This window comes from Pinus tabuliformis, chromosome 1_2 (genome assembly GCF_031772625.1).
Source record: "Pinus tabuliformis cultivar Carrire ecotype Pingquan chromosome 1_2, CPIR1, whole genome shotgun sequence".
NCBI classification, from domain to species: Eukaryota; Viridiplantae; Streptophyta; class Pinopsida; order Pinales; family Pinaceae; genus Pinus; species Pinus tabuliformis.
In genome coordinates this window covers 596,854,852-596,872,910 of record NC_142298.1, presented here as the reverse complement: position 1 = coordinate 596,872,910, position 18,059 = coordinate 596,854,852, and the positions used below count along the sequence as shown (strand labels likewise).

The following is an 18,059-nucleotide window of genomic DNA, read 5'->3' as shown; positions in this document are numbered from 1 at the left end:
CTCATGTCTGTTAGCAACCCGACTTTGGGAGAAGGTTAGCTTCAGATGTCAAAGAGATGGACGAAATAAGGAGAATTCAACCAGCACTATTCGTTCTTGGGCACCTCACCCTTATAAAAGAAAATTTTTAAACGCCTTATGGAAGCTAATACCAGGTTTCCTCATGTGGACAATATGGAAAGAGAGAAATAACCACATCTTCAAAGACCATTCCTCTCCGATAGAAGTTCTATGTATCAATATATTTCAAAACATACGAGAAACCTTGATGCTCCAAACGTGGCTTGATGATGATTTCCCATCCACACCACAGGAACAAAATATATGGCTGAACTGGAACCTTCAGTGGAACCATGAGCAGGTAGACCTAAGGAAAATCCCTCCCTCTGGAGGTACACCCGACAAATGGACTCCACCCCCACCACACATGGTACTGCTCAACTTTGATGGAGTGTCAAAGGGAAATCTAGGTAAAGCAGGATTTGGGGGAATATTTAGAAATCACAAGGGCAATGTTCTCCAAACATTCATCGGGTCAATAGGTTGGGATACAAATAACTCTGCCGAATTATAAGGAATTTGGCAAGGAATTATCCTGGCTTAGAACAATAGATTCTTCCCACTCATAATTGAAGGGGACTCTTAGATCTTAATTAACATGATCAACCAGATCTTACAGGGAACTCCAGCACATAAAGTGGGTAGCAGTTGGAGATTGGCGGAAAGGCTGGAACAGATTGAATAGTGGCTACTCATTCATAGAGCAGTTACCATCAGGCACACTCGTCGGAATGGTAACAAAGTAACATACCTCCTAGCAAACATTGGCATTGAAAGTGGTAAGACTCTTCATGTAGGAGCTCTTAGCACTATAGCCAATACTCATCAAATGCAGGATTTCAATGATCTAGTGCAAAAGGAAAGGGAAAATGTAGAGGAAACGCACCTGGATGCAGGTGTCAACAACGATATTTGAATGACAAGACAGATCGTCGGTGGGTTGGGAAGCCATCTGGCTAAGTGCTTTGTCCTAAGAGCTCACCGCAAATGGATTAAAAACACCTTGCAGGTGACATTTATTGACTCCGAAAGTTGTGACGAGCTCACCTCCTTCAACACCATGGTCGTGGCAAACCATTTTGTTACTCCTCCCCTTCTCCATGGCATTTGTCCTTTGCAAGCGGCTAAATCGTGTTTCAGAACTGCTACAGGTAGTCGCTGCCTAATTCTCCCTTGTTAGGATTTTGGTAATGGTTTTCATTTTTCCCATTCCCGTCATTGTCTTCTTGATTGTGGTTCACCCACCCCTCCTCCTGCTCATCATTGCCTTCATTCCAATTCTTCCGCTGTCAATTCAGCCATGGCTCACCTCAGGCACCGCATGCATAGTAGGCGTGGAGGTTCGCGTGGATGTTTTAACTGCTCGCGAGCTTCTACCAGTTCCACCTTTGACTCCCCGAAATCAACTACTGAATTGCCCAACTCGCTCATTAACCCCACTCATAACTACCCGAATACCAGAAGTGGGAGAGGTTGGAGGGACAATGCTGTCCACACTGTGGATCTCCCACTCCCTCCTCTTTCTGGCCCTAACAGTACACAATTTCGTTTCTGCAGTTCACTAAACAGGCCTATAATCACTGCTACCATCACAATTTCTTTCAAGGAAGGGTCTTCGACGCAAGCTACTCTGTCCAGTCGTGGGAACAAGAAAAACAAGGAAGAGATAGGTAGTCACGGGATCAACAACAAGCAGCAAGGTGAAAGCAGTAAGGCTCTGCATGACAAAGATAAAGCTGGGGACATTGGTAAGTGACATATGGATGCTGAAGGCACTGTAGATGCTCCAACTATTCAAGGTCGCGACGCGTCTGAAGAGGATGACGATTGGTATCAGTTTGCCTGCCGGATTGAGGAAGAGCCAGCTCCGGAGGAACCCCCAGCCTAACACGTGGACTCATGCAAAGGTCTTCATCTCCCATGTGGATTCATCTCACTTTTTGTGGTTTTTGGTCTCTTGCAAAGGTGTTCGGCTTCTAGGCGGATATGTTTCTATGATTCGTGGTTTTGTGGTCTGGATGTGTTCTGTCTTCACGCCAAGTGTCTTGAATTCTCTGGTTGACTCTCTGCCAGGTGGAAATGGCATACTGTTACTTGGCTATGTCCCTATCTTTTTGGTTCACGATTGCATTCCTCTTTGTTCATTTTGGAAAGCCAAGGTCTACTTTGAAATAGTTATTCTGGTTTAATGGCTGGTTTCCCCCATAACAGGGGCAGTCTTCAAAGCTTCTTGGACTGGTTTCCGCTCTGTTGGGGCAGTCCAATACCAACAGTTACATTTTGTGATGATGACTGATGCTTAACATCTCTGAGATCAAGTTTCTCTGTAACTTTTTTGTATTATATTAATAGATCAGTACTACTTAGAAAAAAAAAACTTGTTTAATACAATTAACAATTAAGACACAAACATACCAATTTAAGATGATATTATCTAATTACAACTGAAACATTGACTGTGACAGTGCTCCCTAAGTCGGCCAACTTGTAGACAACTATTGTCTTGCACCTATACCAAGGTTGTTATTTTACTTAACATTCACGTTATCTTATATAAATACAACGATTTGTTGGGCTCTTTGTTTTGTGGGGGTAGTCGACTAACAAGAACGTGACAAGTTTTACTGAAAAGATTTCTTGGACATCAATTCCTCTTCTGTCCCTTTCATATATGCTGATACAATTAGAGAAAACTTGTCTATTGTTGCATTTGGCACTACTACACGGAGGGGGACTTTAACACAATTTTTTAAGAGAAAAGAAATATTTTGTCTTCAAAATTTCAATATGAGGCGATAGTAAAAAAAGGTAAAGGTAAAGGATTAGGGGTTTGTCTATTGGCATTCACTGAGTCATTGGTTTACCATGGTTGTGAAGTGATATTCAACAAAGGAAAAGCATTCCTGAGACACATAGCCATGGGGCAGGTGAAGCAGATCAAGGTTCGTGTGAAGAACCTGTATAAGATAGATGTGGAAGAATGTGCTACAATAAGCACTAAGGTGGAGAAAGTGAAGGTCGCGATGTCGATGAAATTTGGCACGAAATACTTGGTCATTTGTATCATGGTACCTCGAATATTATAGAACAAATAACCACTTGCCTCTCTAAAGGAGCACTTAAGCAATAGGATATATGCAAAGGATGTACATTATAAAAGTACATAAAATCCACATTCCATGATCAGGACAACAAAGCACATGCAGACCTAGAAAGGATCCACTATGATGTTTATGGACCTTTCTCGACAACTTACATTGTCAGACACAAATATTTTGTCACTTTTATTGATGACTTCTCACGGAAGTGTTGGATCTTCTTCACGTGGAATAAAGATGAGAAATTCTCTGAGTTAGTAGAATTCAAGACACTAGTTGAAAACGAAGCTAGCAAGAAGGTGAAGGCTCTGTTGTAGAAGCTGCAACACCCTCCAAAATTTTGGCCTACACTTAAATTTCAGAGCCTACTGTGGATATTGTGATCAATCATTCCTTAGTCACTTATTGGTAAGTTGATGATCTCAAGCTAATCTTAAGAGTCGTTTATGCTTTTATCTTTACATAGAATGTGTCATCTTTGGGCATGGGGGTAATCGCTTGTCATGCAAAGGGAGGTTTGTTTTGCTTCAAGGGGAAATATTTATGAGAAGGAGACATGTTTAACACTCATTTCACACACTCTTACACAAGTGTTGCCTTTATCCTCCCAAAGTCTATAATCGAAGCCGCACTTGCCGTAAGCTGCCACAAAGGTTGTTGCATTAAGTGAAGTATGTGTTATATGTTCTGAATGGTTTATGTTGTATCGATAAGTTTTCAAGTGTGTGATCATAGTGAAGTTTTATCACTATTCACATAAGTTCCATTGATCCCACACTTAGCTAAATTTCGGAGTTTCCTTAGCAACCTAGCCTCATCCAACTTTCCTGAACTACACACTTCACATATGTAACCCTCAAGATTTTCCGTTGCTTGTTCGAACCGTGCAATGGGTAGAAATCCCAACCTCCCTTACCATTCAAAAATGCGCAATGGTTTCCTCCAGTGTACTCCTCTCAGCCGAAACCCACTGTCTCCAAAAACTGTGCAGTTTTGTCCCTTGACTACCCAGTCTGCCTTGCATCCTGAAATTGCATAGATGTGTCCTCCCAGGGCCTCGTCCCAAGTAGTGCCTTACATCCTAAAACTGTGTAAATGTGTCCTCCCAGGGCCTCATCTCGCAACAATCACTACCTGTTGAAACTACACAGTTATGTCTCTCACGGGCCACGAAGAAAGATGACATGATAGATGACTCTCAAGGAGCTGAGGAGAAAAATAAGTAGACCAAAAAACCCAAGGTATGATAGAATATTAGGACCACATGAAGAATCCATATGATGCATAACCCTTTGGAGGCTAGGTATGGAAAAAAAAGCACATCTTTTGAAATACACCTCTTAATGTAGCTTAAAAGTTTGCTTATCATTGTTATATCATTCCGTATTCAATGACATTCATGGTTGCAAGAAATGAAAGTCATTCCATGTGTTTGATCTACGTGTCTTGCTCCCTTTCACTTGTTTATTACATAGCTTAGAAGATGAAGAGTATTACCACTTGTTTATTTAAGCTACTAAGGTTGTGACCAACATGATCTTATGACTAACCAGGCATGATGCAAGGCATCCTAAGTGGGATGAAAGATGTTTGATGATATGTATGTAGTCAGTACACTCCTCTGCATTACTCCTTTGCATTAATCCTTGCTTTGTATCTTGCATGTACCCTCACCACTTGTCAGATTTGGCTACCTGCTGCCAATAGTCTCTTAGCTCTTTCCTGAAAAAGCAGGTGAAGGAATTTCCTTCAAACTGATTTCTTCAAGGCTCTTCATAGAAATTATAGAGCTAAGAGAAGGAGATGTGGAATCTCACTATCAAACTCTTGAAAATACTTTGCATGTTCGAATATATCCAAACAATTAAGCTACCACTCAACAACATTGTCAATCTTGGAAGACTCAAGAAAGATCACATCTCTAGATATTATAAACTTCTTATTCACTTCATCATAGAGATGGTATGCTTTGGAGGTATGAGTACCCAAAGAAGATACATTTGTGATTCCTTGCACTGAGTTTTTTTATCTGTTCCTTAGGTATGAAGGCATAATATGAGGAAGCAAAAGCCCTGAGATGCCTCACCGAAGGAATGTGGCCATACCACATTTCATAGGGAGTCTTGTTTCTAATAGCAAGAGTTGGACACCTATTATTTATATACACAACACATAGAACCACATCAGCCCAAAACCTTATGAACTTAACATGTGAACTATGCCAAGTTCATAGTGAAAGTAATACATTCCAATGAACTATGTGTTGAAAAATGTAGCAAAAAATTCTCAATTTGATTTTTCCTTGATTAAATTGAAAGAATTCAAATTTCCACATCAACAGACAACTTGGATGATGTTAACTTGTGTGACATGGCTTGTGTCACCTATTTTACTCAATAAATTCGAGTTGGAGGAGTTAGAGTTCAGTTCTGCATATGCGATTGCTAAGTTGTGGCAATAAAGGTCAATTATCTCAGGTTGTTGTCAGTTAAACTAGTTCTAACTTTTGGAGGAACTAGTGGAAGGTCATTTAAGCAGTGGGACTTCAGTCAAACTCGGTGATCATCTAGTTAACTGATCAATCAACCCAAAATAGTTGGGGCATGAAGAGAAGTGAATTCCCCTAAAATTGGTGGAGATTCGAAGGTAGTTTTAATTTCTTGTAGGTCACACAGTTGCAAGAACTTGCTATAACCATAGTGGAGGAGGTAGCTTGATTAGGAGCTTCTTGTGAAATTAGAGAGTGAATGATTGTTGGTAGCATTAATAGCCTACCAACAATTTGTTTTGCACCACACTTCAATGTTTTGGGCATGGTTTTTGAGGGTGGATATTTTTTTATGCTTTTTGGTCATGCACGTCCTCACTTAGTATCTTGGGAGGTCTGTAATAGTTCCTTGCATGCACGTCCTCACTAAATATCTTTTGGGATGTCTGTACTAGGTCCTTGTAAATTTATGTTTTCCAAGGCTTAACTACTTATGATCTTAGGTGCTCACAACAATTCGACAGTTTATGGCACTTTCCAAATCACCATTCATTAAAGGATCCAACAAAACGACTTCAGAGGAAGATGAGAAGGGAAAACTCTTATTGGAACTAGCCTAGAACTAGTGGAATTGGTTGGTCCCAATGGTTTTAGAGTTGTACTAGTCTAGTTTGGTGGTTCATAATGGATAAGGTCGGTCTTGTATTGAACTGACCTTAAAACACCAAATTCACTAGTTCTCTAATAAACTGACCAATTCTAAAGAATGTAGTGCAACATAGCTAATGACCACGAAATAATAATTTTTTAATAAAAAATACTGAAAAGGAAAAAAAAAAAATTATTAACTCAAGGGCCCTACAAAACCTAACCCTAGTAATTAATGGTAATATTTAATTTTTAAAGTTAAAGTAAAAGTTGACATTCTCCTTATCTTTCCTTTTTGAAAAGGAAAGATAAGGATAATGTCAGCTTTTACTTAAATTTTTAATATCAACATTAATTGTTTCGAGTTGTTTCAGAGTGGTTCCAACTTCATTCAATTTTGAGAAAGTCAAATTTTAGATCCCATTCAAAACTTAGTGGTTATTGTTTGAACCGCTTCTTTATAATGAGTCCTAGACTTTGACTTCCAAATTTTTAGGTGCAGTTATTGCATAATCATATTCCTCGTGAGACTTTGTAGCAGAAGTTGATATTTAATCCATTGCAAGCACTTGACCTAGCATAGGGAAACATCAGCTACCCCTCCCAAGTTGCACCTCAACATTGGAATTTTCTTTTTCAGTAGACATTCATTTTATCCATTAGATCATTTCTTCCACTGTGACAGTCCAACAACACCCCTGCCAGCATATGCTTGACAATCCATCTCATCTTTACTGCTACCTTTTAAACACTCTTAAATCTTGTGTCTCCAATATAAAAGAGGAAGAACCAGAAAGGGCCTTCTTGGCCCTCTTCAAAACCCACAATATGTTTAGCTTCTCTCTTGTGCTTACACTCTAGTCTTCTCGCAGCTTTAGAATGGTGAATCTTAAACACAATCTCATGATGTCCATTTAGGGAAGCATAATTCACCCTTTGTTTGAATCAAATTACCCCCTAAGCATTCCCTTTACCTTTAAACGTAGGCATATATTTTCCTTCTGGATGACTATTAAGCTTCCCATATCTATTTCACCTCCCTCTCCTACCCTCATGAACCTAATAAGCTAAATTTAACCAATCTCAATGTATCTGAGATAAACAATCCATCCAACTGGGAAGATTAAGTTGAGACCCTTTTAGAAACTAAATCCATCCCTCCACAATGATATATCCCTCCCCAACAACATCATCATGCTCTGTTCGAGATCTATCATTCCCATAATCACTATAAACTTCTGAGTCCTTCAATTACATATTTGGTAACATCATCATTCAGATCACTTGTTGTGTTGTTTCTTGTGTTATGATTTCCTTTAATGGAAATATCTCCCTAGTAGGCACGAGTAACTAAATTCAAGTTCTAATTGAACTCTTGCATTAACATACTTAATTTTCATTTTGACCTATTCGGTTTCAAATTCTTGTGTGGTTAGTTTACTAGTTGACTACTAGTATTCACCAAGTGGTTATTGATGATCATAGTTAGTCTAGAGTGAACGTTGGACTTTGCCTTGAAAACCAAGCCCCAAGAATAAGCACTTATCATGGAAAATTTAAGAGCCCATACCAGTGGAAGGAAAATTGTGTAGTGGGACTTTAGTCAAACTCAGTGAGCATTCAGTTAATTAAACAATCAACCCAAAATATCTAGTGCATGGAGAATTCGAGTTACCCAAATATGGTGGAGATTCCAAGGCAATGCAACATCAATTGTAGACTAGCCTTGAGTGTATAGGTGTTAGATACTTTCCTCCTTTCTTGCTTATTCATTCATTGCAAAACACTATACCACTAGTTCTAAGAATCTTATGGATACTATCAACACAATAAATGTATATTTTATTTTATACGAGACAAGAATTGTATATTTACCTTTGGGACACTCCAAAAATATTTTGATGCACCTTTGTGACCTTTATGACTTTATGACCTTAATTCCCATTCCATGTTCATCCATGTGGATGCACTTTATGATGCTATACGACAACCTAATGTCCTTGTCAAATTCCTCTCATCTTCCTTGTCATGTTTTTAGGACTTGTGTATCCAACAAGAAATTTGGGAGATGAATGCCATCAAGGTAGAAAATCAACGAGGTTTCAAGTCATTTATTTAGGGTTCCCACTAGCATAGTCCCACCATATGATCCACCCAATCCCTAAATTGGGGTCTACTGCTATTTCAATTAGTTATTAGATGATCATGGTGGGCCATAATTCCAAGTTAAATATTATGACTCTTCATATGATATTATTGGACATAATTGAGGAGACATCTTTTTGGCTAAAGGGTTAAGGGAGGATTTTGACTTCAATATTGACCCATCAACCATATCCTCAACATATCTAACCAACAATCAAGAAGACAACTGAGGTGAAGCATGAGCATCCTCTCTCGCCCACGTTGTTCAGCATATATATCAATCTATGAATGCCTCTACACTCCACCAACTATGCATCAATAAAATTTTGGGTTTCCCCACTGTCCTCCAAGATGGATACATGTTGTCCCTGCATTGTGCCTTTGATTGCAGAGTGGCTAATAATCATAGTTTATCGTGGATGATTGTGATCGTACGTAAAATCCATGGTCCAATTCATTTGTTTGGTGCCCAATGTTGGTGAATCATTGTATTGCATCATGGTAGCATATATTGCCTTTTTTAAAGCAAAAATATATTGAAAATAAATTAAGTTACGTCTCATGCAAATGTTCAATATTATTGTGTTGTGAGAGCTTTGCATATTATATGTATCATATATCTATAATCACTTATTTCAAGCCTAGTTTAAGAAATAAAGGAAGAGGTGCAAGCCCTTGCCATAAGGACTCCCACCAACTCCTCTTCTCGTAGAAAATTTTCAAACGTTAGCCCATAAATCAAACACATGCCCTTGTTTCTCTAGTTTGGAAACCATTGGATTTTTTTGACAATGAACTCCTCCCAACCACTACTTTAACCATCTATTGAATTCCTTTGATTGGTATGTGTAAATTATTTTGATTGATTCCTGGAGAGGTGTGAAATCTAATTTTGCATGACATGATACAAACACCAAATTTAACCTATGGTAGCCAAAATTTTAGCCTTACAACTCTCTCATCCAATATTAGATACTTCACTAATTATTCAATGGGTAATCTACTTAACAATATATTAAATATTAGAAGCATTCATATTAATATAAAAAATAAGAATAGTATTTAATATTAAGTTATAATGCAGGTAATTTCCAAGTTGACATATTCTCTGCCTTGGAAAGTGAATAGTGAGCTTGACTTAATGTTCGATGTTAGTTTTAAAACAATTAAGATAAAATTGTTTAAGAGAACTCACATAGATCTATAAGTGCTGAGATGATAAATATGATGCAAAAATTTACTCAAAAGTTCACATTGTAAAAGAGCTTTTCACTTATAGTAATATGACCCCATTCCTCCCTTGATAGATCCAAGGTTAGTATATTTGTCCCAATATAATAAATGTGTTTCTCTTCTATATTATTAAATTAGGTTGCTTCAATAATCATGTCCTTATTGTTAAGGGGAGATTGTATTAAAGTAAGTGTTGTCATAAGTAGTGTGATAGAAGTAACAATGGGAAACTATATATATATATATTTTTATACATGTGAAAAAGTAATCCCTAATTTACTTATGTCCATGGTAGTGAAAATCTATTTTTTATAGTGGTAGCTCAATTATTTGTCATGTCAGTATGAGTAGTGGTACCTTGTGGTCATTGTATTATGTTTAGTAGATATAGTAATAAATGGTGTAATTTAAAATTTTTAATTTAGACTACATTTACATCACAATGTGATACTCTATAATTGTACCAAAACTTAGCAGTGAAGACATGACAAGTAACTAGATGTATTCAACAAAATTTTAATGCTTATCATTGTGTCTTTGAATAATATTTATAGTGCTAGCTAAATTGGGTAGTATTGACTTACTTTTACGATTCACATAGATATCATCATAACTCGTTGGTTTTGATACTTGATTATTTGAAAATAAATGCTAGTTAAATTAGGTAGTTTTGACTTAGTTTTCCAATGCTAGTTAAATTATTAACTCGGTTAATGCTATCTTAGAGAACATGTGTACACAGCAAAATTGTAGGATTTCAGTGGCTCGCAGCGATGGATAAAGTTGTTTGAGTGAAAATGGAAGTTGAAGCACAACATGAAAACTCTGCTGCTTTGTGCAAGGCCTTATGCCTTGAACCATCTCTTGGCACGTGGCTTTGAATGCAGATGATTTATGGCTACAACCCATGTCTCTGCGCGTGGCATTCTCTATATCCAGCTACCCTGCGCGTGTCTTTTTTTTTCAGGTAAGATGTCTTCATGATTCATAACATCATTTTGGTCTTAGTCTACCATTAATGTTTCCTTTCTAGACGAGTGGATCTTAGTTTTTATCCTTGTAGCTGCGCGTGGACATCTTTAGTCTGGCTATGGCCTTTCCCTTTTTGTTTTTCCTGGCGCGTGGTATGATTCTAAATTGGTTAGATCTTTTTTGGCACCTCGAATACTAGTTATGGCTTGACAATTGCAAGAACATAGAGGGTTTCAAGGAACAGAGAGGTTTTTTGCAATGAACAGAGGAATGAAAAAGATAGAGGGTTTCAAGGAATAGAGAGGGTTTCTGCAAGTAATAGAGGAATGAAAAAGATAGAGGATTTCAAGGAACAGAGAGGGTTTCTGTAAGGAACAAAGGAATGAAAAATATTGAGAAATGTTTGCAGATTCACGAAGATGGTGACAGTGGCACACCAATGTCACTTTGTTTCTGTTGTGCTAAAAGATGGCTGGAGAATTGCCTCGATTTGTTCTAGAGGGATTCTCTAGACGGCACAAGAAATTGGGATTTTGGGAGGAATTGATGGAACGGAATCTAGCGGTGGGCTTGGCGTAACTACTCCATTCCCTGCCTGATTCTTGCCACGACTTTCCATTACGAATCCATTGGAAAATGGTGTTGCATCTTCATCAACCAAACCTTCCTCCACACTGCAATGAACCAACACCTTTGCTTCTAAAACCAAACCTTCCTCCTCGTCATCAACCAAATCTTCCTCCTCATTTTCCCCATTGCAATGGAGGGTTTGTCGAGAAAATGGAGAGACAAACACAAATGTTTGAGAGCCACGAGACGAGGGTTTCTGTGATGGGCATTAAGGGCATGAGGCCCAATGGCAGTAGAGTACATACTCATTTATTCATGGGTGGCGGGAGATAGATATTAAGACCCTCATTCTTATGAAAAGTGGGAGACATGGGCGGGAAACAGCAGGAAACAACGGGCTAGGCCATCTTAAAATGGAAACAAGACCACTGAAACCACCAAAACCTTTTTGGTGTAGAGGCTGAAAATCTTTTTGGCGCTAAATTGTTTTAGTTTTTATATGTTGGGGCTTTCACTGTTATTGTTCAAAGGAACTCGAAGCTGAGCTAGAAGTTTCCAGGAAGACAACAAAGGGTTTATTTTCCACATGTATTTTCCTTTCAATTTGATGTATTTCCCTTGCAAAGATGTTGGCATTGGTATTATTTTCCTTGCGTAGCTGTATTCATTCGTATAGCTGTAGGAATTGGGATTATTTTCATGGTATAGATGTAGGCATTGGGATTATTTTCAGGGTATATTTGGGTTTGTGAGTATAATTTAACGTGTTTCCCAACTAGGGAAAGTACTTTTGAATTATACTAGTGCATGAACATGGAACCCCAACCTAATTTGAATTAATTGGTCTCTAGCAGAGTCTATATATTTCATTCATGTTCATCAATAACATATTATTAGATTTTATTAGAAATTTGAATTGTCTCTCTCCTTCATTAGTTAATTTCTTAGTGGTTTTATTCTCTCTTGTTTCTTGTTATGCAAGTAACTATCTAGTATTTTTTCACACTTATATCTTTCTATTATAGTTTTATATTGGCTAAGAAACTCATCTTGGTACCATTTCCTAAAGTCTTGCATTATTGTGATTTGAATCTATTCTCCTTCAAGGAAGTTTTGTTCAAGAATGCTTATTTTTATTTTTCTTATGTAATTCACTCTTGGAACCATTTCCAAGAAGCTCATATGAATTAAATATCCCAACCTTAGACGAATCAAATAATGATTTGTTACTAGATGTATCTATCCTTTTAGCATGGTGTATTTTTATGGAGGTGATTTTCCTCATTATATTTGTAGATAATATGTGTTTTTTAACCTCTCAATGAATCTTTATCTTTGAAATTAATCATTGGTATCATTAGGTCTTTGTAGCAATTTCTTCTGAATTTCAGATAGATTTTCTAGCAACAATGCATTCAATTCTAATAGTCTTTCTCTCTCTTGGATTATCCTTTCATTATCTATCACGTAGCTTTAGAGTATTTCTTTTAGGATCCTCACTATTTCTGCAAGATTTAGGAGTGTTTCTACTTTAGGATCCTCACCATTTCTACAAGATTTAGGGGTTTTTCTACATTCATCCTCTCTTGATATTCCTCACATTTGACATGGTTGGTTTCTTCAAGAGGACATCATACCATATTGGGTTTTTCTTGTGATGTTGGTTCCACTTTTTTCACTCAATTATATTTTCTTTTTAGTGTTGTAATGCAAAAAATTCAATAATTAGTTGTAAATTAGCATCACAATTTAAATTAATAATGGAGTATAACCTTTTATATGCAATTGTGTCTTATAACATGATAGTGTTGCACCTTAACCCAACATACAACATTGTAACAATCCTAGTTCCTTTCGGTGTGTTTTGAGAAATGAGGTCATCCTTTTATGAAAATTCACTCCCCATTGGCTCATTGCTATATAATTCAACTTCTATGCAATAAATGGCCACATTGTGTCACTTGATATCTACCATTCTAGGAGATGCACTGGGATGATCTTTTTCTTGGATATGTGATCATGTGTTTGGCACTAGACTCTAATTCTTTAGCATGAAATAGGTCCATATCACACACAACTTGCTTTTACCAGCAAGATAAAATCACATATAATATGGAAATTTTCTTTATCAACAATATAGGGAATGGTCCTTGTAAGTCCAATTGCAAATTTTGTAATCTATTGCTCAAAGTCAGTATTCTGTCTACAAGTTTGGTTCTTCTTGAATCTCCTTTACTAGGAACATTCATATCATCGAAAATAGTGTAACCCTCAGCTACTTCTCCAGATTCTACAGGATTTTATGTGAGGAGAATACTTTCAGAATGATCTGTCCCATCCAAAACCATAGCATCCTTCTCCATGACACACACATGGTCTCCAAGTGGGACATGCAGTGACAAATATTCAGTCCTTGATGTCACATCAATTTCTATAAGCTCAAGATTTTTCACTAGGGTATCATATTCTAGTCCCTCAGCATGTTCAAGCCTCTTCAATGCATTATCCAAGGAAAGTTGCTGATTGCACACATCCTTGTCTTCTAGAAGAGATTCATTCATACTTAAACAAGGGGATATATTGTAACTTTTTCTAAGTTCCTGAACTTTTGGATGGAATACTGGAGTCCAGGCCAAATCAGGTGCTTAAACAAGGAGATATATTATATCCCTCCGCAACCTTAGGGATCCTCAACGGAGTATCAAATTGGGAAGGTTCGTGATTTCTCACCAGAATCTGTATATTTTCTCCAACTTTGAAATTTTGGGTCTCTCTAGCTTCCTGGCCATTGTTTCCCTCAATTTTGGCAGGGTTAATGAATCACTCATGTTTTTCGTTGTTGTCCATATCAAACAATTGTTCTCTAATTGGACTTGCAACAGTTATGACATCAACAATAAAAATGCTTTCCTGGAATGCTCCATATTCAACTTCATTCTTTTCAACAGCTATATTATATCCCTCTGTAACCTCAGGGGTCTTCAAAGGATTATCCAATTGGTAAAGTTCCTACTTGCATGCAGCTTCTCTAACAATCTCTGAGATATTTTCTGTAAGAGAATCAACTATACCTTAACAAAATAATGCATCATTAGACTCCATAATCTTGGGCATATCTAATGGATCACTAATGTCCAATCCAAACAAAGAATTCAAGCAAGGAGATGCACCTGATATCACTTGAGTCACTTGATATCTACCATTCTAGGATATGCACTGGGATGATCTTTTGCTTGGATATGCGATCATGTGTTTGGCACTAGACTCTAATTCATTAGCATGAAATAGGTTCTAGAGGGGTGTTATGGAAATATGATTGATTCTCCTCTGAACATCTCAAATCTCCACAAATCTGCGCATATGTATAATGCCAAGTCATGATATTTGTAGCTTGGGTCTTTGAGAAGTATGAGGCTTGAAATTGGCATTATTTGGTTTAATCCTACACCAACATTTACTCATGAATTGATGAAACCAGAGCTCATGGGGATTCAGTGCATTATCATTCATTCGAATTCACTTATTCCATCTGTGGTTAACTATATTGGAGGGTTAAACATAATTCTGGGTTTTTATACCCTCTCTGCCACTAGTACTCTACATTATTTTATGTCTTTTCATTTTCCAAGCATATTTCAGGGTTCTTTATTGCATATTGGTGCTCTTCTAAAGTAGCAAACATTTATGTATATGGAGACATAAAGGTAGTGGTTCGCCATGTGGTTTTAAGTGGAGATTACCCATACTCTAACAATTAATCAAAGCTCAAGCACAGATTTAGTGGCTAGGTTGTGTTTCATGGAGTAAAAACACTTATAAATGTGGAGAAAACACATCATTACTATAAATACAGAGGAAACCCATATTTTTTCTTGAAGAATAATACCTGAACAAGGGAAAAAATCAGTATTGTCTTAAGAATTGATTTTATTTTGAATAGTCTCCTCAGCTGTGATTGCTTTTTCAAGAACAGATTCATCCATACCTGAACAAGGAACACATCATTACTGTCAGTAAGGTTGGGCTTTTTTAATGGAGTATTGAAATCATTATAGCAAAGGGAACACATCATTAATATTAATACTAGGGGAACTAGAATAGAGTCAAGGCATTCCCGAATTGGCGAACACATCAATACTGCTTTCAAAACTGTTTGAAGAATCAACAATTTCCTGACTCGTGTCTGGTTCTGTCTCTTTATAATTACATGAACAACTCAATTTCTACTTTGAAGTATCGCTCTCTATTTGTGTGTAGACATGAATCCAATCAACCTTGTAATGAGATGACTCACCTGCATGCTGGGAAACACTAGGCATTGGCTCATACATACTAGAGACACTATCCACTTTCAAACCATACAATTCATCAAGGCCATAAAACTATTTGTCATTGTCTGGACCCTGAATAATGAAATTTTTCTTCATGAACTTCATCCCTGGCTTTTGGCAAGCATTGTTCTTCTCCACTTTCACTACTCTATTTGAAGAATGAAGCAACCAACCATTACAGGCATGTAGGTTTATACACTTCAGTTATTGGTTTTTCATCATAAATTAATGTTTTCTCCATTCCCATTCCCATTGCATTTGTGGAGCTGCAGCTGCTCAGAAGGGTTGTTGAACTCTTCCTCTAGGGTTTCTGCCTGCTTCATTAATTGATAATATCAAAGGCATCATGAAGAGAAGAGAGTTAAAGTCTTCAGAGGGAAGAAGTTGCATGCAGAATTGCCATATGTTGATCAGGAATGCAGCTGGGTTTTTCTTGGCATTAACTATCTTGGCTATTGCATTTTCACCTGCAGGTGATGTTTCAATTCAGGGGTTAAATTTTGCTAATTTCCATTTTACATGTTTAAATTTTGCAGTTTGTTTTCTATAACACACCAAGATTTATAATATAAACTTATTTTTACCATAAAATTTGGCAAAATTTTAAGTTTTAAGATCAATTTCCATTCTTAAACTTTTCCATCCTTATCAAGGATATGAATAGAATATTAACTTAATATTTATCTACATTGTGTGCTTTACAGGTGCTTATGATCCACTGGATCCAAATAGTAACATAACGATCAAATGGGATATTGTGTCTTGGACTGCAGATGGATATGTTGCAAGTAATGCCCTTTCATCAAATAGGTCTTGAATTATAATTCCCTTTCCTCATTTTCCTGAAATAGATGTTGAGCTTTTCTGAATTTCATTCCTAGTAGCCTACAAGTTAAATTCTCAAAGCTTGACATGATGACAAATTTGGAAAACCTTCAAGTCAGGTAGAGTTTATTTTGATATTGATGAAAATTTCTGATAAATTGTGTTGTATTGATTGGTATGTTCGATATTTTGAGTAAATACTTCACTCATTTTTAATTAGCTTTATGTCCCTGAAATTAAGTAAGTATTCACTAGAAACATTGGTACAATTTACTAAAAATTCCCTGAAAATCTTCATGCTAGAACTTATTTTACTCTTTGCTGAGTCTAATGAGCTTCCCTCTATAGGTGGCCGTGACCATGCACAATTTTCAGCAGTACCGCCATATACCAAGCCCCCCAGGATGGACTTTGGGTTGGCACTGGGAAAAAAAGGAGGTCATCTGGGCTGTGGTTGGTGGCCAGACAACAGAGCAGGGAGATTTCTCCAAATGGAAAGCAGGTGTTCCACACTGTTGCAAGAAGGACCCCATCGTTGTTGATCTCTTACCAGGTGTGCCTTACAATTAGCAATTTACTAATTGCTGCAAAGGTGGACCATTGGCATCTTGGGCTCAAGATCCTCGAAATTCCATTGCATCCTTCCAAGTTAGTGTGGGCAATTCAAGGACCATTAACAAAACTGTCAAATTGCCAAAGAATTTCACTTTGAAGACTCCAGGACTGGGTTATACTTGTGGCCCTACTAAGATTGTTAAACCCAGCCTGTTCTTTAGTCCAGATCGCCGCAGAACCACTCAAGTTCTGAGTAATACACTATTATAATCCCTCATAGTTTATATATTTGTGAATGTTATGTGTTTAACTCTGAGCTGGCTAAGTCTTATATTTGAATTTCCCTTGTCCTTGTGCAGTGAAATGGAATGTAACATGCACATGTTCTCAGTTCTTGGCTTAGAAAAGTTCAACATGCTGTGTATCCTTATCATCATTCTACAATGATACTATAACACCATGCCCTACTTGTGCCTGCACTTGCCGGAACAACATAACTCAACCTGCTTGTATTGAGTATGATTCTTATTACCTTGCAAATTCATTCAATTTATTTACATGCCATAAGACACCTTCGCTACATTCGCCACTTAACTTGAATCGACTTCGACTGTGAATTTGAAGGAGGTGAGAAAGGAGAAGGAAGGCAATCAGGAAGCAAAATTGGGATTCATCTCTACTGCAATGGCTCGTTCAACGGATCCCCTGGTAGTAGGAAGAGTGATAGTTGATGTTATTGACATGTTCGTGCCTTCAATGGACATGGCTGTCTACTATGGATCCGAGCAGGTCACCAATGGCTACAGGATCAAGCCCTCTGCTACTGTTGACCACCCTAATGTGCAAATAGCGGGTCAACACTTCGACGAGAGTATCTATACTCTGGTACCCATTTCATCAATAATTTAATTCCAGCACATCTGGTTTCATAGAAAGAATATTTACATATAAATTTGTTATGGGTCTTCTATGAATGCATGCATTTACATTTGATCAGGTAATGACAGAGCCAGATGCTCCTAGTCCAACCGAACCCAACATGCGGGAATGGGTTCACTGGTATAATAAATTCCTTCCCTTCTCCTTTCTTCAATTTATACAAACATGTAGGAATGGCTTCACTGGTATAATAAA

At 37.4% G+C, this 18,059-nt stretch overlaps 1 pseudogene; it reads left to right on the top strand.

Annotated features, from left to right (window-relative positions):
- Positions 1-17,541, top strand: part of LOC149207055 (COBRA-like protein 1) — a 37,100-nt pseudogene extending 19,559 nt beyond the window's left edge.
- The last annotated feature ends 518 nt before the right edge of the window (positions 17,542-18,059 follow it).